The 27,417-nt window shown below is 49.8% G+C and overlaps 1 protein-coding gene and 1 long non-coding RNA gene across 5 annotated transcripts in view; one reads left to right on the top strand and one right to left on the bottom strand.

The window, feature by feature from the left end:
* The window catches only part of PALLD (palladin, cytoskeletal associated protein), a 376,038-nt gene that overhangs the window by 225,270 nt on the left and 123,351 nt on the right, over positions 1 to 27,417 (top strand). The gene's annotated exons all lie outside the window — the stretch shown is intronic.
* On the bottom strand, positions 15,342 to 16,798 carry LOC138433719 (uncharacterized). The gene is made up of 2 exons (XR_011254444.1): positions 16,632 to 16,798; positions 15,342 to 16,089 (listed from the first exon to the last, which is right to left on the bottom strand). It is a non-coding gene; the product is annotated as an uncharacterized lncRNA (long non-coding RNA).

Here is a 27,417-nt window from a genome sequence, read left to right as displayed (position 1 = left end):
TTTTTCTGAGCTGAAACAGACGGATATGAAGTTTCTTAGGCAACCTAGCAGGTGCATTCAGGATAACTGAGCTTGAGATGACCAGAAAGGACCATTAAAAAAGCTGAAGTCGGAGTTGCTGAGATGGAAATTTCTTTTGAGAGATGGAAAACGTTAATTTAAAAGAGTTCAAGAGTGGAAGCCAAAAGTGCTGGCCAGGTTGTGTAGGAAAAGACTCTGCAAGACTCCTCAGCCACACTTCCCTTTGAAAGGCTTTTCCACGCCAGTGACATGAAGTGGATACAAGCCCTCCCCTTCCCACCCCTCATGAACTTCAGGGTGGGGAGCGATGGCAACTACAAATGAGTTTAGAAAAACAGGCGGGATGTCATTAAAATTTTTTAAATGCTCTGTTACATCTATTTTCCATTTTGCTGTGCTGTTTAATTAGCTTCAGTCTTGCGCAACTGCAGAAATCTTACTTGCTCAAAATAGTATCTTGGAGGAAGTGACCTTTGTTCAATAGAGAAAAATGTTAAGTCCCATATGGGCTTGATTATCTTCATCCCAAGTTTTAACTGCTCCCCTGGGCTTCAGAATCCATATGGCCCATGTCCATACAAATCAGACTCTGGGTGGTGGGGATACGGCCTGTGTCCATACAAATCAAACTCTGGGTGGTGGGGATACGGCCTGTGTCCATACAAATCAAACTCTGGATGGTGGGGATACGGCCCGTGTCCATACAAATCAAACTCTGGGTGGTGGGGAGCTGCCCCCCAGCTGGTGCTGCTGCCATATTTCTGAGATGCCAAACGTGGAAGAAATTTTAAAGACAGTGGTGACACTTGAGAAGACTGTTCCTGTTTGCCTTCACGTCTTGTATAGAGGTTGCTAGCTTCTGAGCTAGTGAGGAAGTCAGGTTCTGGGATTGTGCTGGGTGTGCAATCTTGTTGAGAAGAACCGTTTTCTTGAGGGTGAGTAATACACCCTGCAGCACCCTGGAACACAGGTACCTCTTTGTTGAGGCCTGGCGGTCCTGGGCAGCTTGACTGGAGCACATCCTGGAGGGCAGACAGGAACATCGTGCAGCAGAGAGAGAGTGGACAGAGACACTTCAGCAGCAGCTGACTTCATTCCGCTGTTGGCCAGAGCACACCAAAGCCAGCCCCAAGACCAGGACACCGGGGGGAGGGTGCATGTCACCCTGCGATCTGGCCCCCGGCAGGCTTGCTTGGTCCCTGCAGGCTCACATGCTCGGTGGTGTGGACAGCGGTGTGCACTGCGCTCTACCGACTTTTCTCTGCAAGGGAGTACGTGCGCGCATGCTCGGTCGCTCAGTTGTATCAGGCTGCGACGCTATGAACCGTAGCCCACCAGGCCTGGTGAGCTGCGATTCATGGGGTCGCAAAGAGTCGGACGCGACTGAGCGACTGAACTGAACTGAACTGAACTGATGCGACGCTATGAGCTGTAGCCCACCAGGCTCCTCCATCCATGGGCTTTCCCAGGCAACAACACGGGAGTTGGTTGCTATTTCCTTCTGCAGGGGATCTTCCTGACCCAGGGATCAGACTCATGTCTCCTATATTGCAGGCAGATTCTTTACTGGGAAAGCCCTGCAGGGGATGCTGCTGCTGCTGCTGCTAAGTCACTTCAGCCATGTCTGACTCTGTCCAACCCCATAGACGGCAGCCCACCAGGCTCCCCCGTCCCTGGGCTTCTCTAGGCAAGAACACTGGAGTGGGTTGCCATTTCCTTCTCCAATGCATGAAAGTGAAAAGTGACAGTGAAGTTGCTCGGTCCTGTCTGACCCTCAGCGACCCCATGGACTGCAGCCTTTCAGGCTCCTCCGTCCGTGGGCTTTTCCAGGCAGAGGACTGGAGTGGGGTGCCGTTGCCTTCTCCATGCAGGCGAGGAGTATTAGTTACACGCAGGTCGCTGTGCACTACCCTGGCAGTCAGCACTGTTCCCAGCTCTTCCTTGAGCTCCACACCCACTGCTGAGTACCGCTGCCTTCTCTGTCTGACCCAGACTGGTTCCGCCCACCCAGCTCCTGCCCCTCCTTCCGCCTCAAAGGAGGTGGCCTGGCTCTCCCAGCCCCGGCTCAGTATTGAGGCTGTGTTTGTCCTGGAGAAGTAAGCAGTCACAGAGGAGAGGCGTGTGTGCTGAGAGTATTACAGTGGTGTCGAGGTGTTTTGTGATGTAAACGCTTCGTTGTCGGGAGACCACACCCATGAGCATCGTGGGGACAGAGGCAGTTTCTGCTCCGTGAATGCACCTGCCCCAGGAGTTCTGTCTCCAGAGGCAGTCTTATGCTCCAGACATGAGCCTGCTAGGGGAGTGTTTCCAGTGAGGGTGTGGGAAAGTCAGTGAGAGGAGTGATAGGAGTCTGAATAGTCTGTGTAGCATTTCGAAAGATCTCGCAGGTTGCACAGGTCAGCTGAGACCCCTGTGTTATTTGCACTTGACTGCCTGTCTCTTCACTCACCACACAGCCCTCCCCACTCTGAGCAGACACTCGGGTGGGTAGTTAGTTATCATCCCTGTTTAGCGCCAAAACGAGTCATTTCCTGCCAGATGTTGGATTTCCTTTAAACAAGCGAGGACACTGGGCCATCTTGCGGCCTGTTCTATCACGCTGCTGCTGCCCCGAATCCCCCACCTTCCCACTTGCGCGTCTCCAGCTCCAAGCCCAGCTCCCCCTCCCAACACCCTGTGCCCTGCCATCAGGAGGCACAGGCTGGCCGGAGAGCCTCCCGCCTGGGGGCCTCCTGCACTCTCTCTGAGGGTGGTCTCCCCACCAGACTAGAGCTCTCAGACATAGGCCGCGTCTGTCTTGCTCTTGGCTTTGCCCCAGTCCTGGCACATGTGAACACTCGATAAATACAAGCGGATTTAAAGGATGGGCTGTATTTACCGTCGCACCGGGTGGCATTTGTCCATTCGATGCCTGACTTCATCGCTATTCTGTCCTTTTCTGGAGAAGAGGCTTGTCTGTGAAGGTGTTAATCGTCACAAGTGTCAAGGAGAGAATTTTACTTTAGTTCATTTACACTTGAGACTTTTACACAGGGACCCTCTAGATTTTGGTAAAGACTTTAACGATGCTGTCTCTCATTCTGTCACCAGGCAGTGCTGTGAAAAGTCTCTCCTTTGCTCAAAATTCCACTCCCCTTGCCATGAAGATTCTGTTGTATATACAGTTCCTAGTGTGTGAGCTGTGTGACCAGAGGTCTGTAAACAGCTGACGTGAAGATCCTGTTGTGTCTGATTCCTAGTATGAGAGCTGTGTGATCAGAGGTCTAAGCAGCAGACCTGAAGATTCTGTTGTGTCTGATTCCTAGTATGTGAGCTGTGTGACCAGAGGTCTGTAAACAGCTGACGTGAAGATTCTGTTGTGTCTGACTCCTAGTATGAGAGCTGTGTGATCCGATATCTAAGCAGCGGACCTGAAGATTCTGTTGTGTCTGATTCCTAGTGTGTGAGCTGTGTGACCCAAGGTCTAAGCAACTGACCTGAAGATTCTGTTGTGTCCGATTCCTGTATGTGACCTGTGTGTGATCCGAGGTTTAAGCAGCGGACCTGAAGATTCTGTTGTATATACAGTTCCTAGTATGTGAGCTGTGTGATCAGAGGTCTATAAACAGCTGACATGAAGATTCTGTTGTGTCCGATTCCTAGTGTGTGAGCTGTGTGATCCGAGGTCTAAGCAGCTGACGTGAAGATTCTGTTGTGCCCGATTCCTAGTGTGTGAGCTGTGTGATCAGAGGTCTATAAACAGCTGACATGAAGATTCTGTTGTGTCCGATTCCTAGTGTGTGAGCTGTGTGATCCGAGGTCTAAGCAGCTGATGTGAAGGTTCTGTTGTGTCTGATTCCTAGTGTGTGAGCTGTGTGAACCAAGGTCTAAGCAGCAGACCTGAAGATTCTGTTGTGTCCGATTCCTGTATGTGACCTGTGTGTGATCCGAGGTCTGACAGCAGTTTAAGGTCAAACAGAGCAGGTTGGAGCAGGTCCCAGGTCTCCACTACACCAAGAGTGTGAACAAGGCCACAGAAGGGCCTCCAGCCTTCAGCCTTTCTTGTTTTCTGCCTGTTTGGTTTGTTCTGGCCTGTCAGGGGGCCCACAGATAAAAGGCTCCTTCAGTTGGACTTTGTGATTCAGCCTTGCGATGCTCAGCACACCTTCAGGTGCCCTCCATCTGTCTGTCATCTCCTGGGTTTTCCAAAACCAATGCAAGGTAAACGGGGGGGGTTGGCAGTTTCCAAGTGTAGCGGATCGGAAGCTGCTTCCTCAGTCTGCATGGCCTTCACACTCAGTAGAGGGTCTCCTGGAGGAAGACAAGCCAGTGAGCTCCACGGGGGTCTATTTTCTTGTGCCCAGCCCACCCTGTGAGAGCCCTGGGCCTGGAAGACTTCTGTCAGTGATGGGGGTCATCCCTTTGCAGACCATCCAGGAGAGCCCACCCTCAGGGAGATGGAGGGTCTGATTGACGTTCCAGAACCATGCTGTCTAGGGGAAGATGAACTGTGGGGCCGCCCCCCGGGGGGCCCTCCCTTCTGCTTCCCTTTGCTGGGCTGTTTAGGGACGGGGACCAGGAGGCAGGTGTCCCGTCACATTAGGGCTTTGCACTCCATACAGTGGCAGGTCCACAGGGCACCTGCTTGGCCGCCGCATCCCGGCGTCATAGACATACTCCCCGAATGTCTCACGGGCGTGAAACAGAACAAAACCTAGTCATGCTGAAGTCCTGGGGAAAATAGGACTCTAGTCTCATGGGCTGCTAGTGAGGGACCAAAGGATTCAGACAAGCTCATAGCTAGAGAGACACCCCAGGGTCACTTGTTCAGCGCCTCCCTTCTTCTGGGAAACAAGAGGAGACTGCTGATCGTAAGCCACTCGGCAGGAGGGGGTCTTGTGACAAGAGGACATGCAGGCTCTGGGGTCAGGCCTCAGTGTGAGTCCCCACCACCGGGCCATGACCTTGACTCAGTCCCTCACCCTCTCTGAACTTCAGTTTTATCATCTAGAGAATGCTGTGATCATAGCACCCACAGGACTGTTGAGATGCCTGCATGAGGAGAACATTCACATAAAGCCCTCAGCCCAGTGCCTGGCACATGGCTGCAAATCCAAGGCATCGTCGCCACCAAAACCGGGGCCCGGGGCCCAAGTTTCCTGGCCCAGCATTTCTTTTACTACATTCCTTTGGCTCATCTTTTTGTATAGGGAATACTATTTGGGGATACCGCACTCTGTATAGGGAATACTATTTGGGGATACCACACTCTATGAGGTATGTTAGTTAAAGTACAAACAGAGGTGATCTCGTTACTTTAAAGTCTGTGAGATGCTGGGTGAATAATAGTGCGTGATTTTTTCGGTAATTTTTCTACTTATTTATAATTTTGGCAGCAGTAGGTGTCTGATATGCGGGCTTTCTGCAGTTGTGGCGAGCAGGAGCTGCCCTCTGCTTGTGGCGCGCAGGCTTCTCATTGCCGTGGCTTCTGTTGCTGTGAGACACGTGCTCCAGGGCCCCTGGGCTTCACTAGTTGCAGCTCAGGGGCCTAGTTGCCCTGTGGCACGTGGGATCTTCTAGGATTAGAGGTTAAACCGGTGTCCTCTGCATTGCAAGGTGGAGTCTTAACCTCTGTACCCCCAGGGAAGCCCTGATACAGTCTTTTTTAAAAAGAAGGTAACATTTAAAAAGAGAACTGAGGTAACAGCTGAGATTTTATTTTAGATTATGTATTTCTATACGGATACATGCACATATTTGTATTTTAATAATGTTTCCTTTTAAAAGCACTTTTTTTTTTCTTGCTGTGCCATGTGGCAATGTGGGATGTTAGTTCCCCAACCAGGAATGGAACCCATGCCCCTCACAGTGGAAGCTCAGAGTCCTAATCCCTGGACCATCAGGAAAGCCCCTAAAAGCACTTTTTCTACTGTCTTGAGAAGGGTGTGTTCAAACTAGTTTTCTCCTGCTGTTTTCGTTCCTTCCTCATTCCAGTATGGTCTGTCAGCTTTTAAATTGAATGCATTCCACTTAACAAGATTCCAAGTGATTGTCATTGTTGGTGATAAAAGCATTATTGATATAAGAACTACCTGCGCTGTTTTGAATGTGATCAAAACCATCCCAAGGAAGAGTAACGTCTCAGGGGGCCGCCTAGACTTGTGTGCGGGAGAGAAGACGCAGGTTGAGCCAACCTTTTCAAGTTTAGTTTTTTCCTGCCCTCTGTGCCCAGGAACGCTGAGCTGATGCCCCAGACCTGCTTGCTAAGTTTTCCCTTGTGGTGACCACTTTGAGGCCAGGAGAGCCCTGGGTCCAGAATGAAGCCAGTTGTGCACCCCCGCCTCCTCCTGGCCAGTAAATCCTCGTTGTTTCTCATCACTTTACTCTCCTCTTTCACCAGCTTGGGTCTAGTTTCCTTATTTTCTTTCTTTCCCTCTTAAGCACACAGCATGCGTATGGGAATTCTAAAAGCCTGTGTGGATTATCAGATTTCCAGGGTCAGACCAATCCCTTCTTCAAGAGAGGGACTGAAACGCCAGCGTTCACGTCCACCCCGAGACAGAAAGCAGGCCGGGACACAGAAGGCGCAGCCTTGAGGGCAGAGGCCGTGTTTCATTATCGCATTTTCAGCGTCAGCAGCGCTAAGCACAGAGCACATCTCAGGAAATAAATATCTGAATGAATAGCAAACCTTTCTCCATCTCTGGTCAGTTTATGGGTATAGCAGCAGTTCTTTTCCCAGGGAAGAAAAATGTTAGGAACCTGTGCATCTTGTGGAAGTTATTTCAGTGGCTTAGACATTACTTTCAGAATTAATAAACTCTAGTCCATCCAGACAGCGGAACATGATTCATTCCTAAAATGAAACGTACTATGAAGCCATGAAAGAAGACGTAGACACAACTTAGATGCTTATGACTGAATGAAAGAAACCAGTCTGGAAAGGCACTGTGTGATTCCAACTCTGTGATGTTCTAGAGAAGCCAAAACTATGGAGATAGAAAAGAGATAAAGGGTTCGGGGAAGGGAGGGATGAATAGGGGAGCATGGAGGTTTTTAGGGGTGAAACCACTTTAGCCAGAGTGGTGGGGACATGTCGCTTCACCTGTGTCGAAACCCATGGGACAAACAGCCCTGGGAGTGAGCCCTTCTGTGAACTCTGGACTCAGGGTGATGCTGACGTGGCGGCATAGGTTCATCAGTTGTCATAAACATCCCATCTGGTGGCGGTGTTGATGGTGGGAAAGATTCTGCATGTGTGTGGGGGAGGACAGTGTGTGTGCTCAGTGAGTCAGTCCTGTCTGACTCTGTGACCTCATGAACCATAGGCCGCCAGGCTCTTTTGTCCATGGGATTTCCCAGGCAAAAATACTGGAATGAGTTGTCATTTCATTCTCCAGGGGCTCTTCCTGCCCCAAGGGTCAAACCTGTGTCCCCTATGTCTCCTGCGCTGGCAGACTGATTCTTTACTGCTGAGCCATTATACAAAAGGATCTCTGTACTGTTCTGCTCAGTCTGGCTGTGAACCTAAACTGCTCTCAAAAAAGTCTGTTAAAATGAGAAAGAAGTAAGTTGGTATATCAGGAGGCCAAGAACATACATGATAACAACTTGAAGACAGTAAAGCTGTGAAGAGCCTGCCTGGGAAAGGGAGCAGTCGCAGGAAGGGGAGACGGTGGCTGCTGGTTGAGAGTCTTTGATGAGGATGCTGTGAGGAGGGTCTCAGAAGAGGGACTGGATGTTTGTGTGAGCAAAGAACCTGCAGGATCCACAGCTGTGTGCAGGCGGCAAAGTGTCCAGAGCCAGTGTCCACAGCAGGATGCCCACCGCCGAGAACCAGGGCCGAGTTGAGTTCCTCTGATAAGCGGAGACTTCGGAGCTCAGTTCTGAAACGAAGCAGATTGCAGGTCCACTGGAAGTCTGCTCGCCACAAGTCACCTCCATGTGTAGACAGAGACACACACAAGGCACTTCACAGCAGAGAGCCCTTGTCACTACCGATTGGTCATCTGTGCCCTGAGGTTTCCCATCTCCCAGGCAGGAGGGCTAGTATCCTGCTCACTCCAGCCGCATGGATGGCAGACGTGGCCCCCTGGACCGAGGACGTCCTGTCCGGGGCCCTGCCTGGGGCAAGTGTGTGAAGGTCAGTTTCTGCTTGCGTCCGGCTCTCAGCAAAGGTGTAGAAATCGACAGGAGACAATAAAATAGAATCAAAAATCAGGATTCAGCCATAGACCCATGGCCTGTTTCTAACGGTAGGTGTTATTCCTGTTGTGAAGGATGTGACGTGACGCCACAGGTTCGAGTCAGACACTGGGATGCGAGCTCCGACCTTGAGACAGCAGGCCTGGGTCGCAGCTGAGCCGGGAGGTGTGGGCCGTGTGGTCCCCATGTGTGGAGAGCACAGGGGGTTGAATTGTGTGCAGACAAAGAGGCCAGGGTGCTTTGTGGGGCAGATGGAGTGCCAGGGTGGCCAGCCATTCCGTCTCTCCCCTGGTCTCGGGGGCCAAATCGCTTGCCCACGCCAAATTTTAGCTTTTCAGAGAATATTCACCTCTTGTGGTTGAGATACTGTTGATATCATCAAAGGAATCCCAACAGTTTGAAAAATTCCAACTTCTAGGAAAAGAGTAATTATTTTTGCCACAGAGACTGAACCTATTTTAGTAGAATTTTCGTGTCTTTACCACCACGTGACGACTCAAGTATTGGGCACAGTCAAACCCCTTTCTCATCATTTCTTATCCCATATCCCCACTGTGTTCTATTCTCAGAATTCATTTGTAATTGTTTCATCAGAAAAGAAAAATATGGATGACGGATGGAGGGCGAGGAGAAAATGATGTTGAGACAAAGGCTGCGGTATTGTTGATGGTAATATTTTGAAAGCTACTCACTGCAGTCCTTTTGCTTTAGAGAGGTGAACTAGAACAATACCATCCAGAAAGTAAATAGGTACAGACGGAGGTTTTCAAAATGCGGTCCCCAAACCAGCAGCATCGGCATTAGGAACTAGTGGGAAAGGTGGGGTCTCTGGCTGGGCCCAGAGTCACTGAATCAGAAATCCTCCTCAGGGTGGGCCCAGCAGTGTGCAGTTAGCAGGCCTCCCGGTGACTGAGCACGGGGCAGACAAATCAGTCAGACAAATACTCCTGGTTTAGGAGGTGATTCGGAGCAGTTTGGGAGAGAGTGCGTCCAATCCTTAAAGAAGCTTTGTTGAGTTGTGCAGTGTGCTGGCTTCCTACCACTGTCTTCAGCCAGCTTCTGCGTGTGGTCTCACGGTGTCTGCAGGTCAATGGTACAGGTGAGGGGTGGCCAAGCCCTCTGCTCAGGGTCTCCAACCGCCGGTGTGGTGTCTGCAGAGCTGCGTCTCCTCTGGCGGCTCAGCTGGGACAGGTGGGCTCCCCGGCTCTTCAGGGCAGTTTCCTGAGCTCCTTTCCCTGCAGAGCAGGGGCCCCTTTTGCACCCCCTGTCAGTGCAGGCTGGGTTGTTCCAGAAGTCCTGCCATGAGGCCGTCCCCACAGCAGGTCACAGGGGCAGCTTGCTGCCTCACAGCTCTCCAGGCTAGGGAGAGTCCAGCTCTGGTTCGCGTGGAGTCCCACATCAGGTGCCATGACGTGGGGTGACATCCCACCAGCCTGGCCATGAGGTGCGGCTCAGTCAGGTGGGGACCTCCCTGTCACCGTCCCACAGTTGGGAGTGGGATGCAAGAGACAGCCCACCTACACTTGGGGGCAGGCTGTGACCGTGGTCGTGTTCACCCCGTGACGAGCCTGTCATTTGTTTACAAAGCTGACCGCAGCCTGTGCTTTTGTGCTTGGTGCACTTTTTCTTTTAAGTTGAAACCATTTGGAAAAGCCTGGGCCTCCCAGGTGGGAGCTGTGCAGTGTGCTGGCTTCCTCCCACTGTCTTCAGCCAGCTTCTGCGTGTGGTCTCACGCAGAAGAGAAGCCACCTGCCAGCACAATAAATGCAGGTTTGATCCCTGGGTCAGGAAGCTCCCCTGGAGAAGGAAATGGCAACCCACTCCAGTATTCTTGCCTGGAGGATCCCATGGACAGAGGAGCCTGGCGGGCTACAGTCCATGAGGTCGCAAGAGTCGGACACGACTTAGCAACCAAAGAGAGAGAGATACAACAAATACGTGCTATACGATATGTGTACACTAGGGAACAAGATGACAAACACTTTAAACGGAAGCATCCAGAAAGGACTGAAAAGTCCCAAGCTTGTTTGTGTAGTGAGAGCTCGCTTGTCTGAACGCTTGCAGTCTGTGGTAATTGCCCCAGTAAACGTTCTAGAAGGATGCACCAGGACTTGTTTTCTTGGTTTTTTAATAGAAGAAGCTGAGAAGGAGACTCATATAAGAAATCACCATTAATCTACCCTTGAGAACCTCATCCCTGGCTAATGCTTCTGGGCATATGATCAACACTGCTCCACCCGGTGTTTTTAAAGTTTTCATCATCCTGACCAAGTTAAGACTGTATACACGAGCATACCTTTGGTGTACTTTCTCTTGCCATGGTTTATTTCCTAGGCCCAGAGCAATGATTGCATTTTATGTTCATTCAGATGAGTTGCTCTGAATGCAAATTCCTCAGTGTTTTTCAGTAAAATTATTATTAATGTCTTCCAGAACAAGTCTGAGATAAGATCATAATTGTGGCTTTCCAAATATCACTTTCCACATGCTGTTAAGTTGTGCTGACTATTATTTTCCATTGTGAAGCTTCTTAAGCTTATGACATGGTGGTGATTTTTATATGGGAATCATGTAAAGAAAAACAATTGTGTGGTTTTAGATAGAATCAAAAATCAGGATTCAACCAAACTATCAGTGTCACCAGACTCACCCTCAACCTGTGGCTCCCAGTGATCAGCCTTCGTCTAGAAGCTGCACACAGGCCACAGAAAGGCTAGGGGTACAAGGAGCACCGCTGGCGAGACAGGACTCCCCAGCCCCAGGAGGAAGCGGGGAGCACCCCCGGCGAGACAGGACTCCCCAGCCCCGGGAGGAAGCGGGGAGCACCCCTGGCGAGACAGGACTCCCCAGCCCCAGGAGGAAGCGGGGGGCACCCCTGGCGAGACAGGACTCCCCAGCCCCGGGAGGAAGTGGGGAGCACCCCTGGCGAGACAGGACTCCCCAGCCCCGGGAGGAAGCGGGGAGCACCCCCGGCGAGACAGGACTCCCCAGCCCCGGGAGGGGACGGGGAGCACCGCCAGTGAGACAGGACTCCCCAGCCCCGGGAGGGGACGGGGAGCACCCCCGGCGAGACAGGACTCCCCAGCCCCGGGAGGGGATGGGGAGCACCGCCGGCGAGACAGGACTCCCCAGAGAGTGGTGCCAAAAGAGAAAGGGGTTTCCGGTCAGACTGAGAGCTTGTCCCATCAGAGCTGCTGAGAAGTAGGGACTGAATTTGTCAAAAGGGGGTCCTATTAATTTAGTAAGGGAAGCTTCGAGGAATCATGGAGACAAAAACTGGGGTGAACATGATGGATATAACTGAACCGTGGCAAAGCTGGCACAGACTGTGAACACATCTTCCAAGGGTTCTGTTTTGAAGACAAGCAGAGAAGCAGTGTAATGCCCCGCTAGAGATGCTGTTTACTCAGGTTCATACTGCACGGCGAGAGGTGGCAGGGGCTCTGTTTCCACATCAGCAAATATCTTGGAGTAAAATCTTGAAGGGCCAGCCTGCTGGAGAAGGGCTGCCCAGGTCTGGAGGCTGTGATGTCCTCACCGCCCAGAGGCTGTGTCAGCATCCTTTGCATCAGATGGCTATGTGATGCCTTGGAATAATGATAGAAACTTTAAGAAGTTATTTCAATACTCATCAGTTTACTAATAGCTGTGTTTATTATGATTCAGACTAGCACCGTGATCACTTTCTGATAGAAAGACCCAAGTCTCAGGACAGATGCTGTGTGTCTGCACGCAGACCTCCAAGTGCATGGACCAGAAGGAAAGGAAGAACAGCATGAGGGACTGATGTCATGGTAGCCGTTTCATAGAAATCTATTGAGTCATGAAACCATTGAGAACACTCTTTCAAATACTCCAGGTACCGATCAGTTTTACGCGTGGTTCGGCGGTCCCGGTGACACCTTCCTGCTTTCGTCTCATTTTTAAAGTGTTTGCAACTGAAGTCTTCAGGCTCAAGAACTGTCGCTTTGGAGAGGATGTGAGTGAGCCTCTGAGATGTTGCCTTTTTCACATTTCTGCAGCTGCTCCGAATGCTTTCCCACGCAGGTCAGAGGTGAATGGGGACACGGCCCGACCCTGGCTCTGGTCTTCTTTCCAGTGACAACTCTGTCTCGAGGGCGATCCTGGAGAGGGCAGCCTTGGTAGGAGCCCACCCCTGTGCTCCTGGGAGCTCAGAAGGCGCATCAGGCATCTCTGGCAATGATGGATGCTTGCCAGCGTGAATCATTCAGCCTTGGAGAACTGCAGACCTCTCCCCTTGTGGATATGGACTTGTCGGTATTTTAGTCTGCCTAGAAACAGTATGAGAAACATTAAACCCAGCTTTCTGAGGTTAGTCCAAGTTATTTTTTCAGAAGAGGGAAAAAAATATTATGTCTCCCAAGGAAACTTGTAACCATGAACAGTAAATTTGAAAGGTTTTCAACTGTTTTTTTCGTTGTTCCTCCCACGTCCCCTGCTTGTGGGTAGTTTCAGCCTCTCGTTTCTTTCATCAAGAAATAAATGCCAGACTGCAGATCCACAGGTCAGCCTGTGCACATGCATTTCCTAGGTTGTGAGTATAAAGACAGTATGTGCTTGGTGATGCTGACCCACCAGCCTTAGCCTGTCTGCAGCCCCCACTTCTGGACTCTGCTGCATATTCGTGTGTGGGAGATTTCAAACTCCCCTATCATGTAAATCAGCTATGCCCCAATGTAAAGTAAAATATAAATGGAATATAAAATATCTTTTTAAAAAATATACCACCGTTCACATGCAGAAAAGCGCCTTTATAGCATATGAACTCTGTATGCTCTATCCATAGTTAAGTAACTGAAAGTCAGTCAGTCGTGTCCAGCTCTTTGCAACCCCATGGACTGTACAGTCCATTGAATTCTCCAGGCCAGAATACTGGAGTGGGTAGCCTTTCCCTCCTGCAGGGGATCTTCCCAACCCAGGGATCCAACCCAGGTCTCCCACATTGCGGGTGGATTCTTTACCAGCTGAACCACAAGGGAAGCCATCTGATGGGAAGGCAGACCTCAGCTCACCTGTTCAAGGTACCTGGCCCCTTCCTGCTTCAGACGTAGGCTTCTTTATCCTCGACAGGATTGTAGCTGATTTACAGTGTTTCTGTTCATTTCAGGTGGACAGCAAACTAATTCAGCTATACATATACACCTATCTATTCTTCAGATTTTTTTCTCCTAGGTTGCTACAAAGTGTTGAGAAGATTCCCTGTGCTGTACCAGAGGTCCTTGTTTACCTATTATATCTATAGCAGTGTGTCCATGTTAACCCCAAACTCCTAGTCCATCCCTTCCGCTTCCCCCGTTGGTAACCCCAAGCTTCTTTTCTGTCTGTGAGTCTTTTTCTGTTTTACATGTAGGTTTATCTGTGTCATTGTTTTAGATCCTGCATATCATCCATATATGATAGTCCTCTTTCTGTGTCTGGCTTATTTCACTTAGTATCATCATCTCTAGGTACATCGAGGCCTCAGCTTTTCCAGGTTAATTCTGTCTCTAGGGCAGATGCTTAAAGGAACACACCCACCTCTTTGTTCCATCTCCTGGGAGGTGGGGGGACCTGTGAGAAAGGAAGGCTTCTCGGGGGGAAGCATGTTGGGAAAGTCTCTGCTGCCTCCCCGACTGGGGCTGGCACCCACTGCCCTGCTGTTGGAGGCTGGCAGAAGGCTTTTCTATTTCATCCATTGACTGCCTGGCCCTGGACACTGAAGACAGAGCACACTGCCTGTTGCTTTTCTTACAACTTTGAATGAGCTCCTTGCTTCCCCAGGGTTCTGCCTCTCGGAATGAGTGGACGGCTCAGCCTCGATCGGGCAATGGGGGTTAGCAGGAGGAAAGTAGGCAGTGTGACGTTTAGAACGTCATCAGACACATTTCTTCTTCTCAGTCCTTCAACCAGAGAACGGATTGGATGTGCAGGGGTCACAGACGTTAACCTGACCCTCAGATCTCACAGAGGCCCTTGTTCCTCAGAATCTGGGGTGGTAAAGCCCTCCGGGGAGAAGAAAGGCCTCAAGTTTCTTATTCGGAAGTGGGTGAGGACACACATCCCCATGGGCTGGGCCTTTCCCACAGTGTTTTCCAATGCTGGCCCTCAGGCAGGGGCCTCTCTCCAGCTGGGAGATTCTCACCAAGCCCTGGCCTGTGCTCCTCCATGGGGTGCTCTCCAATCCCCGCTTCATCTGCGTCTGAAGCCCTGAGATCCTCTCTCCACTTAAGATCCTGTTCACTGACTCCTGTGAATGATGGGATCACGTAGGGCCTTTTCTCGGGAGATGCCCGGGAGTCACCCAAAGAAGTGCTCCACCCTCGTGGCCAAGGGAACGTGGTTTTCTCTCTGTTTCTTGGCCATCGGTCTGGGACCCCCAGAGGTTATGATTCCAGACATTCTTTCCTAATGAGCTGTGTTCAGACCTTATTACACACAGAGCTGTAATGCTCTCTATTCCACTCTCTAAACTGAAAGTCTTAACTTCCCGGTGATCTTTGTTTTTAGGGAAAGGAGGAAGGACAGGTCTACTTTTGAGGAGTCAGTAGAAATTTGTTTCATAATAATTGTAAACATCGTGAGATACCTTAAGGCTCAAACACATGTGCTCACTAATTCTGATTCTTTAAATTGCTCCGTAATAGAAATGCTAAGATTTGCTGAACACTTATACATTTGCACTTAAAGTATGTAAAAACTGTCATTCTTTATGCAAATATTTTGATGTCTGTGTAATCTCAGAGCTTGAGAGTCATCACTGCATTGATTTCATATGTACAGTTAAATATTCCAGTGTCTTTCCATGAAGTTTAGGCCCCACGGAATTTAGACGCTGCAGAGAACCTCTGATGTGCAAGTGCCCTGCCTGGCGCCTCCACTTTGTTGTTAATTAATTCCCCAAAGAATTCCTTACAGTAGACAATTTGCCTCCCTTTCACCCACGAGAGAGCAGCTTCAGAGCTATCAGGCGGCTCCACGTGGAGGGAAGGCCAGAGTGAGATGTGGAGGCCTGTGGGCTGCAGGGCGTTTGAGTAACCAGAGGCAGGGGGCAGGCTTCTGAGGGATTCTGGGAGGTGAGCTGAGGAATAGCAGATGTGTGAGTTAGGGGAGAGGTGAGGGGTGGGCGCCCCTGATTCTTTTTCTTTACTTTATGTTGTTGTGTGCTGTGTGTGTTCAGTCATGTCTGACTGTTTTCTGTCTTCACGGACTGTAGCCCACCAGCCTCCCCCACCCATGGGATTTCCCAGGCAAGAATACTGGAGTGGGTTGCTGTTTCCTCTGCCAGGGAATCTTCCTGACCCAGGGATCGAACCTGTCTCCTGCATTGGCAGGTGGATGCTTTAACACTGAGCCACCTGGGAAGCCCACTTCATATTATATGTGATATTTAGCTTAAAATATATTTTGTAAATGTACTCCCCCTTGACCACAATCCTCCCTGCATACGTTGGCCCTTAGGAGCATTTTACACTTTCCCTTCTAGATCAGGAGCCCCCGCCCACCCCACCCCGAGGAATGTTTACCCCCAACCCTTGCAGCCGACATCCACGTGTTGGGCAGAGAGCTCCCTTCCAGACTCTGACCGCATGGAGCCTGAGTGGCGCCCCCTTCTCTCCCATCTCCCCCATCCCCTCCCCTCGGGTGGGGCTTCGGTCGCTCCCAGTGTCACCCTCCTGTCTGACGGCTTTGCCCCGTGGGGCACAAGGCTTTATACACCGTCTTCACACGCCGTCCAGTCTCACTGGCAAGAAGACAGTCCTTCGCAGCAGGCAGGCTCCCCCTGGGGCCGCTATTGTAGTCACAGGCATGGGAGTCGGAAAAGGCTTCTTTGAATTCCGTCCCCGGCCTTCGGTAGCGTTGACTTGGGCGGGTGAGTTCAAACATCTGAAGGATAAGGATAAAAGGGGTGACAAACACGAGATACTGTACGTAAGGCGCACAGCACAGTATCCGACAAGCAGGTTATTCAGTATGTGGGCGTGGTGCTGGAGGGATGAGGAGGAGGAGAAAGCGGTCTCAGTAGCCGGAAGCCCCCAGCCCTGAGCATGGCCCCTGCCCCTGCCCCTGCCCCTGCCCCTTAGCGTGGCCCCTGCCCCTGCCCCTGCCCCTGAGCGTGGCCACGGGACATGACACGAGGTCCAGCTGCGCTGTGACAGGGACTCCAGGGGGACTGGAATGCACTGGGAACATTGTCCAGACGTGCCAAGGGCAGCTCGGGTCAGTGTGGGGCTGGGGGCACCATGTGACCCAGAGAGAGGGCACCCGAGGCTCTAACGGCGTCACTTTAACAGTCCGCCTGAGGTGAGCTTGGTCACATGCTCAGGGACATGAAGTCTGGGCCAGCTGACCCTGCAGAAGCCTTCCGGTTTGCAGGCCAGCTTACTCTGCACCAAGATCGTAATCTCTTTCCCAGAGAACAGACTTACCGGGAGCCAGAAAAGAGCTCCAATTAATGAATGTGTCATCTCCAGTTCACTGCTTGTGAGGGAAGTCCTGGGCTGGGCCTTCTTTTAAGTGTCGATTCCGGGTCTGGACATGGGGCTCCTGAGGTCAGCAGTTCAGCCCTTTTCCTCAGATTGTGAGCGAAGGGAATGGCTGAGTTACCAATGGGTGTGTGAGGCTCCTTCAGTGACGGGGTGGGGGCGGAGAGGATGGTGGGCCGCAGCGAGTGAAGATGCTTAGAGTGTTTACATGATCCATCTGTGACTCCTGGGCGGCCTCTGCCCTCGCTCAGGACACACCCGCATGACCCCCTCCCTTCCCACTGGGACCTCACACCTTCCACTGGGCAGGGAAGGGGCCCGAGCAGGCGGACCGTGTGCTCCCTGCCCAGGGCACCTCTGGCTCCTGGCAGATGGGGGGGGTGGGGAAGCAGTGCCAGCATGGCCCGACTGATGGTAACTGCAGAGGGTCCTGGGGAGAAACTGGCCGCTACGCGACGTTGCCTCCACCTGTGTGCCCCAAGCACCGAGTTCCTAGACTTCCCTTTTTAAAATTTATCTGTCACTAAAGTATAGTTGAATACAAATACCATATGATATCACTTATATGTGGAGTCTAAAATATGACCCAAATGAATCTGTCTAAGAAACAGAATCAGGGACAGAGCGAACAGACTTGCGGTTGGCAAGGAGGGAGTGCCGTGGGGAAGGAAAGGGTGCCGAGCTTGGGGCCAGCATATGCGGGCTAGTGGATACAGGGGGGACGGTAAAGCATCTGCCTACAACGCGGGAGACCCGGGTTCTATCCCTGGGTCGGGAAGATCTCCTGGAGAAGGGAATGGCAACCCACTCCAGTATTCTTGTCTCCCCACCCAAAGAAAAGGGGGCTCAAAGAAATATTTGGGGCTTCTCCGGTAGCTCAGATGGTAAAGCATCTGCCTACAAAGCGGAAGATCTGGATTCAGTCCCTGGGTTGGGAAGATCCCCTTGAGAAGGAAATGGCAACCCACTCCAGTACTCTCGCCTGGAAAATTCCATGGATGGAGGAGCCTGGTAGGCTACAGTCCATGGGATCGCAAAGAGTCGGACACAACTGAGCAACTTCACTTCCAACAACAAGGTCCTACTGTAGGATAGAACAGGAGCTCTATCCGGTATCCTGTGACAAACCAGACTGGGAAAGAATATGAAAACATATATGTGTGTATAACTGAGTCCCTTTGCTGTAGAGCAGAAACTGACACAGCGTCGTGAATCAGCTAGGCTTCTCTGTAGCGAGTATGAGAGCTCCGTTAAACATAATCCTCGTGGTCAGCTCCTTTACGGAGTTCATGCTGTAGCAGTGTAGATCTGAAAGCGCTCTTCTGGGTGGCCCCTCTGCCATACTGATGTTCCCTGGGGGGTGCCCTTCAGGGGGCCATCCAGCCCCTGCTGGGACCCACCTGGAGCACTGGGGCCCTCTCCCGGGCGTCTGCAGGGCTGGGGCGCCGCTCGATGGGGGTCGGGGGAGGAGCCGGTGGATGGGAACGATGGAGGCAGGAGAAGGGTTTTGTCCCTGTTCTCCTAAGCGTCAGCTGACGGGTCTTGGGCCGCAGAATGACTCACTTTGGTCCACAGTGAGGCCGTTGGCTATGACCTCAGGCTCCCCTCACCATGTCCCATGTTTACCGTTGTTTCTCCTGTGTCCAGCCCAGGCTGGCCTCCCTCTGAGTTCCAGCTTCAGTGTCAGTTCTGACAGAGGACGGGGCTACTCTCTTATTGCCGTGGCAGCTCACCAAGTACTGAATGTGGCCGTGAATGCCACGAGCTGTCCTGTCCTCAGGGTAAACATCTCAAGACATCACAAATCTTGCTTTTATGACTTGGCTTTCTGACAGTCCCCTCATCCTGTCCTCCTCCAGACAGACAGCTTCACCCCTTAAATTGTGCCCCTAGGGATTTCCCGGGTGGTGCAGTGGCTAAGACTTTGCTCCCAATGGAGGGGGCCTGGGTTCGATCCCTGGTCAGGGAACTAGATCCCACATGCTGTAACTGAGACTCAGTGCAACCAAATAAAATCAATGAAAATTTTCAAATAAATAAATTGTGGCCCCCAGAACTGGTATGACCCTTGGGAACCTGAGAAGAATTGGGCCTGTAACCTGGACCTTTGTGCTTCGTTCAGGTGAGCGTCTCGGCCTTCATGGCTGCCCTGTGGCACAGACCACACACCGTGTTTGTGGTCAGCTGACACCACTGGGTTCCCTCCAGGCCAGCTCTTCTTTACTCGTTTCTTCCCTGTTCTGTGCGTGCAGGTAGGAGGGCTTTCCCCTTTCATAGCATCTCCTCCTGGGAATGTGGAAACTGAGAAACAGCTTCCAGAGTGCCAGTACCCAGAGAATACAGTGTCAACTTCTCTTGTGTCATTTTGCAAAAATTTATTTTTACCAGAATGTCAGCATGCATGATTTCCCTACATTCTGGTGTTGACAACACTCCTGGGTCTGGTGTTGCCATGCCCCTGCCTTCCTTCCTGAGCGCCCCTGAACCCACAGCAGAAAGCCTCAGTCCAGGGTTGTTTTTCTGCCACAGTGGGGTGCTCTTTCTAGCCATGTCTCCATCACTGCCCAGCTGTGATTCAGACTTCCATACGTGCTGTAACCTCCTAGAATCTCCCCTTTGTCCCCTATTTGTCCTATTGAAAACTCCTATTCACCCTTCAAGACCCACCCCAAGAGTTCTCCTCCAAGAATCCTGCCTGCCTTCCTCTCCCATCCCATTAGAACTCACCTTTCCTTAGCTGTGTCTCTGCACATCTTGGTCGCAGACCTTTTACAGCCCATGAGAGTACAGGCTTGGCTGTGCCGACAAAGTCCCACCCTGGAAGCCTCACGTCAGTGGACAAAGTCCAGTGTGTCAAACTGTAATGTCTGAAATCCTTGTCAAAAACCGGAGAGCCAAGTCGGCCTGTCTACCAGCAACAGCTCTCCTCTGATATTCACACAAGTTACCCTGTACCTGGGACACTTGCCCTAAGACAAGCAGTTGTCTCTTAGACTAAAAGTCAGGATTCAGAGGACATAGAGGAAAGAGTCTTTAACAGACTCAAGACAGTGGATTTCAGCAAATTTTCTTACAAACATTTCTACTTTTATCTGTTCATGATTCATAGGCATATGTTCTATTTGTAATTTTGCATGCTCAGTCTTGGAAGTGTGTGGAGATCCACGCCTGCCTGTGAGTGTCCAGGGACATCAGTTCCAGATGTCCTCACTGTGACCTGGGCTGATTTGCTTTGTCTGTGTGAGCTTCCGGGAGGAGGGGCCCAGGAACTGCAGCCTGCCTCCCTCAGAGGGCAGGGCTGTGACAGAGAGGCTGAGTCAGCCCCTCCGAGCACCCTGCCCGCTCCAGTCGGAGCCTCCCATGGCCTGAGGAGCCTCTGCCCCAGACTGCCTGCGGGCCTGGGACGGGAAGGAAGCCTTTCACGTCTGCACGTGGGGCCCGGGGGCATGGTGCTGGGGCTCATCCGAAGAGGCAGATCTTGGGGAGCAGGGGGTCAGAGGAGACCAGAGTGCTGGTGGGTCGCAAGGCCCAGAGTGGAGCTGTGCTTCTCCTGAGTGGGCAGTGTCCCGTCTCAGCCTTTAATTGTCCCAGGCTTAGCGTGACCCCCGCTGTCCACGGACGTCAGCCCTGCACACGGCCCACACCGCCTCTTTCCACGTGCAGGGCCCTTCCTGGACAGCAGCCCGTCTGCTCCTGGTCCTCGCACTGTGTGGGCGGCGGAGGGTGGGGCTGAGGGTTGGAGCGAAGTGTGGGGGAGAAGCACGGCCCACAGTCCCCCGCGTCGTCAGGGCCGGACTCAGGAGCCCGGTGTGTAGAGCCGGGTCCTGCTCTGAACACGCACGTGGACGCTCACGGCTTAATTCATGGATTTAGTTCAGGTTCGGGTGCTCAGGACAGAGGCATCTGGGTGTCTGCAGGCGGGGGCTGAGCCCGCCCACCCTGCCACCAGGTCAGAGCTTGGTGCTGGGCAGTGGGATTTTCGTGGCCCGCAGTCAGGGAGCCTCCGGCCTGGAGCTCTCGAGATGGCCTGCTTTTGCAGCAGGTGGCTCCTCAGAGCGGATCCCAGCTGAGCAGAGGACTCCCGCTCACTCCTCCCTAGCGGAGGCAGTGGCCCTGGCTTTCACGGGCTATGAATCTTTCCTGGGCTCTTCCCTTTCCATGTAAGCAGACCTGTCCGCTCCTCCCCAGAGCAGCCCCGGATCAGGTGGCTCTGCATGACTTTCCACAAACCTCTCCGGAGGCCCCATTTTCTGTAAACTTAGAGCCAGAGCTTCAGGGACCAGACAACAAGTTCTTAAGAACCCAAACCTAGCCCCTAAGACCAAATGCAAAGAACTAATCCTCTAAATTCTTACTCCTAAGTACCCATTTTATTGCACTGAAGAGCTGGTTATCGCATGACTTTGACAGGTGTTTGGGTGAATCCCTAGACACAGATGCAAAGTGCAGCCAAAGCCAGTATCTGTCAGCACCTCTCCCTCCGAGGTGTTCAGGCCCAGTGTTCAGAGCATGGCACTGGTATTATGGCAGGCACCATGGGCAGAATTAGAACTCGAAGACGCTGTCCTCTGTCTGCCTGAACTTCAAGCACATATTTAGGATCGAAGCCCCAGCAGGTGTTGCATGGAGGAGCAGGTGTTGCAGGCGCCCAGCCTGCCCAGCAATGCCCTGTGTCTGACGCAGCCCCATGGAACTACGCTCTATACAGTTTGCTTCTGGCAGGTCCTATTACAGCCCTGGAAACGCATGCATCCTTGATTGAGCTAAGATTTGAGTTTGGTTTGTGAGTTTAAAATTCAGTTGTGATACTAGTCACCTGCGTTCTGCATGTCAGGTATCATGTCTAAGTGCTAGACAGATGTTTCTCACTTAATTCACACAAAATGTAACATGAGGTCAGCTCATTTCAAATGAGGAGACTGAAGCAGAAGGCAGGCAAGGGCTCTTCTGGGGGTGAAGTCAGACCGTGATCCCAGCTGGTTGCAAACCACCCGTGATGGCCTCCTGCTCCTCCCCCTTTTATAGATTTTTTTCAAAAAGTGGAGGATAGTTGATTTATGTTGTGTTAGTTTCAGATCGTTAGCAAAGTGCTTCAGTGATACATTCTTTATCAGATTATTTCCCCACATAAGTTACTACAAGATATTAAGTAGAGTTCACTGTGCTGTATGTAGGCCCTTGTTGGTTATCTATTTAATATGTAATAGTGTGTATATTAATCCCAAGCTCCTAATTTGTCCCTGCCCAACACCTTACCCTTTGGTAACCATGAGTTTGTTTTCTATGCCTGTGAGTCTCTGTTTTCTAAGTGCATTTGTATCGTTCTTTTCCACCTATGCGTGATATCATATGATATTTGTCTGACTTACTGTACTTAGAATGACAATCTCTAGGTGCACCCAGGCTACTGCAAATGACATTATTCCGCTCTTCATTATGACTGAATGGTACCCCATGGTGTGAAGGCGCCACGTCTTCTGTATCCGTGCATCTGCTGACAGACATTTAGGTCGCTTCCATGTCTTGGCTGCTCTACGTAGTGCTGCTGTGAACACTGGGAGGGCTTCCCAGGTGGTGCTAGCGGTAAAGACTCTACCTGCCAGTGTTGGAGATGTCAGAGACGTGGGTTCTATCCCTGGGTCAGGAAGATCCCCTGCAGGAGGGCATGGCAGCCCACTCCGGTAAGCTTGCCCGGAGGATCCCATGGACAGTGGAGCCTGGGAGGCTAAGGTCCCTGGAGTCACAAGAGAGTCAGACATGACTGAAGCTGCTTTTGCTGCTGTTCAGTCACTCAGTCGTGTCCGACTCTTTGTGACCCTGTGGACTGCAGCACGCCAGGCTTCCCTGTCCTTCATCATCACCTGGAGCTTGCTCAAATTCATGTCCATTGAGTCTGTGATGCCATCCAACCATCTCATCCTCTGTCGTCCCCTTCTCCTCCTGCTCTCAATCTTTCCCAGAGAGCAAGGTAATGTCTCTGCTTTTTAATATGCTGTCTAGGTTTGTCATCGCTTTTTTTCCAAAGAGCAAGCATCTTTTAATTTCATGGCTGCTGTCACCATCTGCAGTGATTTTGGAGCCCAAGAAAGTAAAGTCTCTCACTCTTTTCATTGTTTCTCCATCTGTTTGTCCCCATGAAGTGATGGGACTGGATGCCATGATCTTAGTTTTCTGAATGTTGAGTTTTAAGCTGGCTTTTTCACTCTCTTCTTTCACTTTCTTCAAGAGGCTCTTCGCTTACTGCCATAAGGATGGTGTCATCTGTATATCTGAGGTTATTTCTATTTCTCCCTGCAATCTTGATTCCAACTTGTGCTTCATCCAGCCCAGCATTTCACATGATGTACTCTGCATATAAGTTAAATACGTAGGGTGACAATATACAGCCTTAATGTACTCCTTTCCCAATTTGGAATCAGTCCATTGTCCGGTTCTAACTGTTGCTTCCTGACCTGCATACAGGTTTCTCAGGAGGCAGGTCACGTGGTCTGGTATTCCCATCTCTTTAACAATTTTCCACAGTTTGTTGTGATTCACACAGTCAAAGGCTTTAGCATAGTCAATAAAGCAGAAATAGATGTTTTTCTAGAACTCTCTTGCTTTTTCTATGATCCAGTGGATGTTGGCAATTTGATCTCTGGTTCCTGTGCGTTTTCTAAATCCAGCTTGAACATCTGGAAGTTCTCGTCTCAGGAACTGTTGAAGCCTAGGTTGGAGAATGTTGAGCATTGCTTTGCTAGCGTGTGAGATGAATCTCCTTAGCACAGCACATGAACACTGGGATGCATGTATCTTTTCTAAGTATGGTTCTCTTCAGACATATGCCCAGGAGTGGGATTGCTGGACTGAGTTTTTAGTTATGTAAGGATCCTCCACCCTGTTCTCCACAGTGGCTGCCCAATTTACATTGCTACCAACAGTGTAGGCAGTTTCCCTTTTCTCCACGCCCTCTCCTGCATTTATTGTTGGTAGACTATTTGATGGAGGCCATTCTGACTGCTGTGAGGTAATACCTCATTGTGGGTTTATTGGCATTTCTCTTTGCCCTTGCCCTTCTCCCTTGTTAAGATCCCTGCAGACCCCACCCGCCGCCTGTCCCGACTTTGGTGGGAAAGGTCACTGGGACACACCCACTTCAGATAGCGTTCACTGCGCTCCCTTCACACTGAGGAAATGGTAGTTAAATGCCAGCCCGGGTGCATGTCTGTTTAACTCCGTTCAGTTGGACCACACATCATTTCAATTTCCTTTTCCTCAGCCCTCTGGAGCCTGGGGAATAAAAGCTGGAAATGCGCCTGTCGTCAGCTGGGTCACATTTTATGCGTCTCTTCCTCTCAAGCCGCTGTTTTCTTAACCTGTTTTTATTTTTTTAGGGATTAAAAAAATCTTTTTATGGTAAAATAAAATACAGGTACAGAAAATCGTGCAAAACAAATATATGGCTTAATAATTATAAAAATAGCCATTATCTACTTAGAGTATAAATTCACAGATATTATTGGCTGTAATGGAGGCACCCTGGTGCTACCATCAGGTCAAGAAAGCCCTTGCCACGTGCTCACCCCACTTCCTTGTCACCCCGAAAAGTGGTCGCATTGCTCTCACAAGTAGTATTCATAGCCTGAGGGGCTGTTTTCATTTCAGGTAATTTTTAGCATTTTTAGGTATAACTGACATGCAAGAAATAGAGCATGCATCTAGTGGGTACAGTCAGATACATTTTGACATGTATATTTGCCCTTGGAATCATCGCCACAATCAATCAAGATAGCAGGTACACCCACCATTCTGAGAGGTGTCTTCCCACCCCCAGGGAACCCCTCTGCCTGCCCCCTCCCCTCCTGGAAGACCACGTCTGCTCTCTGTCCCTGCATGCTCACCTCCGTTTTCTAGAGATTCATGAAAATAGAGTGGTGCTCTATGTACTCTTCCTCTGTCTGGCTTCTTTCACTCAGCATGATTTTCTCAAACTGCGTCCATATTGTGTGTAGAATGGTTTATTTGTTTTTGTTGACAGGTTTATATATATCATGGAATATACATGCAATGGAATATGTATCTCCTCACACACATATAATATATGTGATATATCTCTACATGTGATATATACCATGATTTGTTTATGTGTGTAGTTGATAGATATTTAAATTGTTTCCAATTTTTTTATCATTAAGGCAAAGCTGCTTATGTACAAGTCTTTGAATGGACTTAAACTTTTTGCTTGGATAAAAACCTAGGAGTGGAACAGCTAGGTTATGTGATAGGTGAATGTTTAACTTTTTAAAGAACTACCAAATTGTCTTCCAAAATGGTATGTCATTTTTACATTCCCGCAATCAGCGTGTGAGAGTTCTAGTTCTTCCACATTCTGGCCTGTATTTGGTATCATCAGTTTTTCTTATTTTTAACCATTCTAATAAGTATGTAATTGTGTTTCAGTGTGGTTTTAATTTGTGTTTCCCTAATAGCTAATGACTGGAACGTCTTTTCACTTGTGCATTTGACAATATCTGTTCAGATATTTTTGCCTGTTTTTTTAACTGGATAGTTTGTTTTCCCATTATTTTCTTGTTACTGAGTTTCTTATTGTATCATTTATATATTCTAGATACAAGTCCTTTATCGTACATGTGCTTTGTAAGTTTTTTCTCCTTGTCTGTGGTTTATCTTTTGTTGTTGCTATGCAAAGTCACTTCAGTCATGTCTCTTTGTGACCCTATGGACTGTAGCCCGCCAGGCTCCTCTGTCCACGGAATTCTCCAGACAAGGATACTGGAGTGGGTTATCTTTTAATTCTCCCCAGAATGACCACTGAAGCCTTTAATTTTCACGAAGTCAAATGTTTCAACATTTTCTGGATCACACTTCTAGCATTATGCTTAGGGAAGTCTTGCCTAATCCAAGCTCACAAAGGTGCTCCCCTATGTCTTCTCCCACACGTGTGTTACAGTTCTGTGTTAGGGATTTAGACCTCCGATCCGTTCTGAGTTTGCCTGTTTGTTTGGCGGTGTCGAGTCTTAGCTGTGGCACGCGGGATCTCTCGTTGCAGTGAGTGGAGTCTCTAGTCGTGGTGCCCGGGTTTAGTTGCTCCACACTATGTGGGATCTTAGTTCCTGGACCATGGATCAAACCTGCATCCCCTGCATTACAGGGTGGATTCTTAACCACTGGACCACCCAGGAAGTGAGTTAATGTTTGTATATGGTGTTAGGTTTAAATTGAAGTTCTTTTTGTCTCCCCCCGTCTCTTCCTGCACACATGGATGTCCAGCACTGTTTGTTGAAAAAGCTATCCTTTCTCCACTAAATTCCCCATATAACTGTCAAAAGCTGGTTGGCCACAGGTGTGGGGTCTGTCTCTGGACTCTCTTCTGTCCCACTAGTCTGTCTGTGTGCCGGTCCTTCACTGTTTCAGCTTCTGACGCTTTACAACACGTCCTGAGAGAGATCCCGTCAGCCCTACACCTTTGATCTACTTCACGGTGTTTTGGCCATTCTCGGCTCTTTGCATTTCCATAGGAATTCTAGACTCAGCTTGTCCATTTCTATCAGACAACCTGCTGGGGTTTGAATTGCGATTGTTTTGTGCCTACACATCGATTTGAGGAGAACCTACATCTTTCAGACGGAGTCTTCTGGCTCATGACCAAGTGTCTCTCTCCATTGACTGGGTCTCTAGTTTCTCTGAGCTGTGTGTGTAGTGTTCAGTGTCCAGATCTTGCCCATGTTCTGTTAGAATTATTCCTAAGTGGTTTGTATTTCTATCACAGCATAAATGAGTATTTTATTTCAGTTTCTGGTGGTTCCATTCCTGGTGTATAGAAATACAGTTGATTTTTGTATATTGATCCCATACTATGTAACCTTCCCAAACTTAATTATTAATTCCAGTAGGTTTGTTGTAAATGCTATCAGATTTTCTATATAGGCTATAGTGCTGTTTGCGAATAAAGACAATTTTACTTCTCCTTTCCAAACTAGAGGCCTGCTATTTCTTTTTCCTGCCATATTGCCTTCAATAAAACATTGAGTGTTAACAGAAGTGATAAGAGCAGACATCCCTGCCTTGTTCCTGATCTTGAGAAGATGTTGTCTTTCATGATTAAGTATGATGTTAGCTATGGTTTTTCATAATCTTTTTGAGGTTGAGAAATTTCTGTCCTATTTCTAGTTTACTGTAGATTTTTATCAGAATGTTACATTTTGTAAACCGCCTTTTCTGTGTCTATAGAGATGATTCTATAATTTTCTAAAATATGATGAATTACACAATTGGTTTTCAAATGTTAAAGGACCCCACTTCATCATGATGTATTATCCTTTGTATATGCAGTTGGATTTGACTTTCTATGATTTTACTTTGTTCCCTTACATTTTAAACATTCCTAGTACACTGATTATTTGGATTCCCAATCTGTTAGATTTCATTTCTGTGCACTAAACCCCAGGTAAGCTTAGCCACAGCTAACTCAATGATGAGGAGTAACAGTGTTTTCCTCCATTTTAACTATTTGCCTGACTTTGGCCGAGGATCATTGGAAAAACAAGGAGACACACATACACACACACACAGTCTCTGTCATCTCACACTGAGATTGGTCCTGGTAGAGGTTTATCAGGGAAATAGCGAGAGACAGAGGAGACAGGCCAAGGGGCTTTTCAGCCTTCTGAATAGAGTTAATATAAGACTCAGATGGCTTAGCAAGCCTCAGTGAGGCCTGGGGAAGGCA

Source organism: Ovis canadensis, chromosome 2 (assembly GCF_042477335.2).
Source record: "Ovis canadensis isolate MfBH-ARS-UI-01 breed Bighorn chromosome 2, ARS-UI_OviCan_v2, whole genome shotgun sequence".
In the NCBI taxonomy this organism is placed as follows: Eukaryota; Metazoa; Chordata; class Mammalia; order Artiodactyla; family Bovidae; genus Ovis; species Ovis canadensis.
Note: the sequence above shows the minus strand (reverse complement) of the source record. Positions and strands in the feature narration are given on the sequence as shown.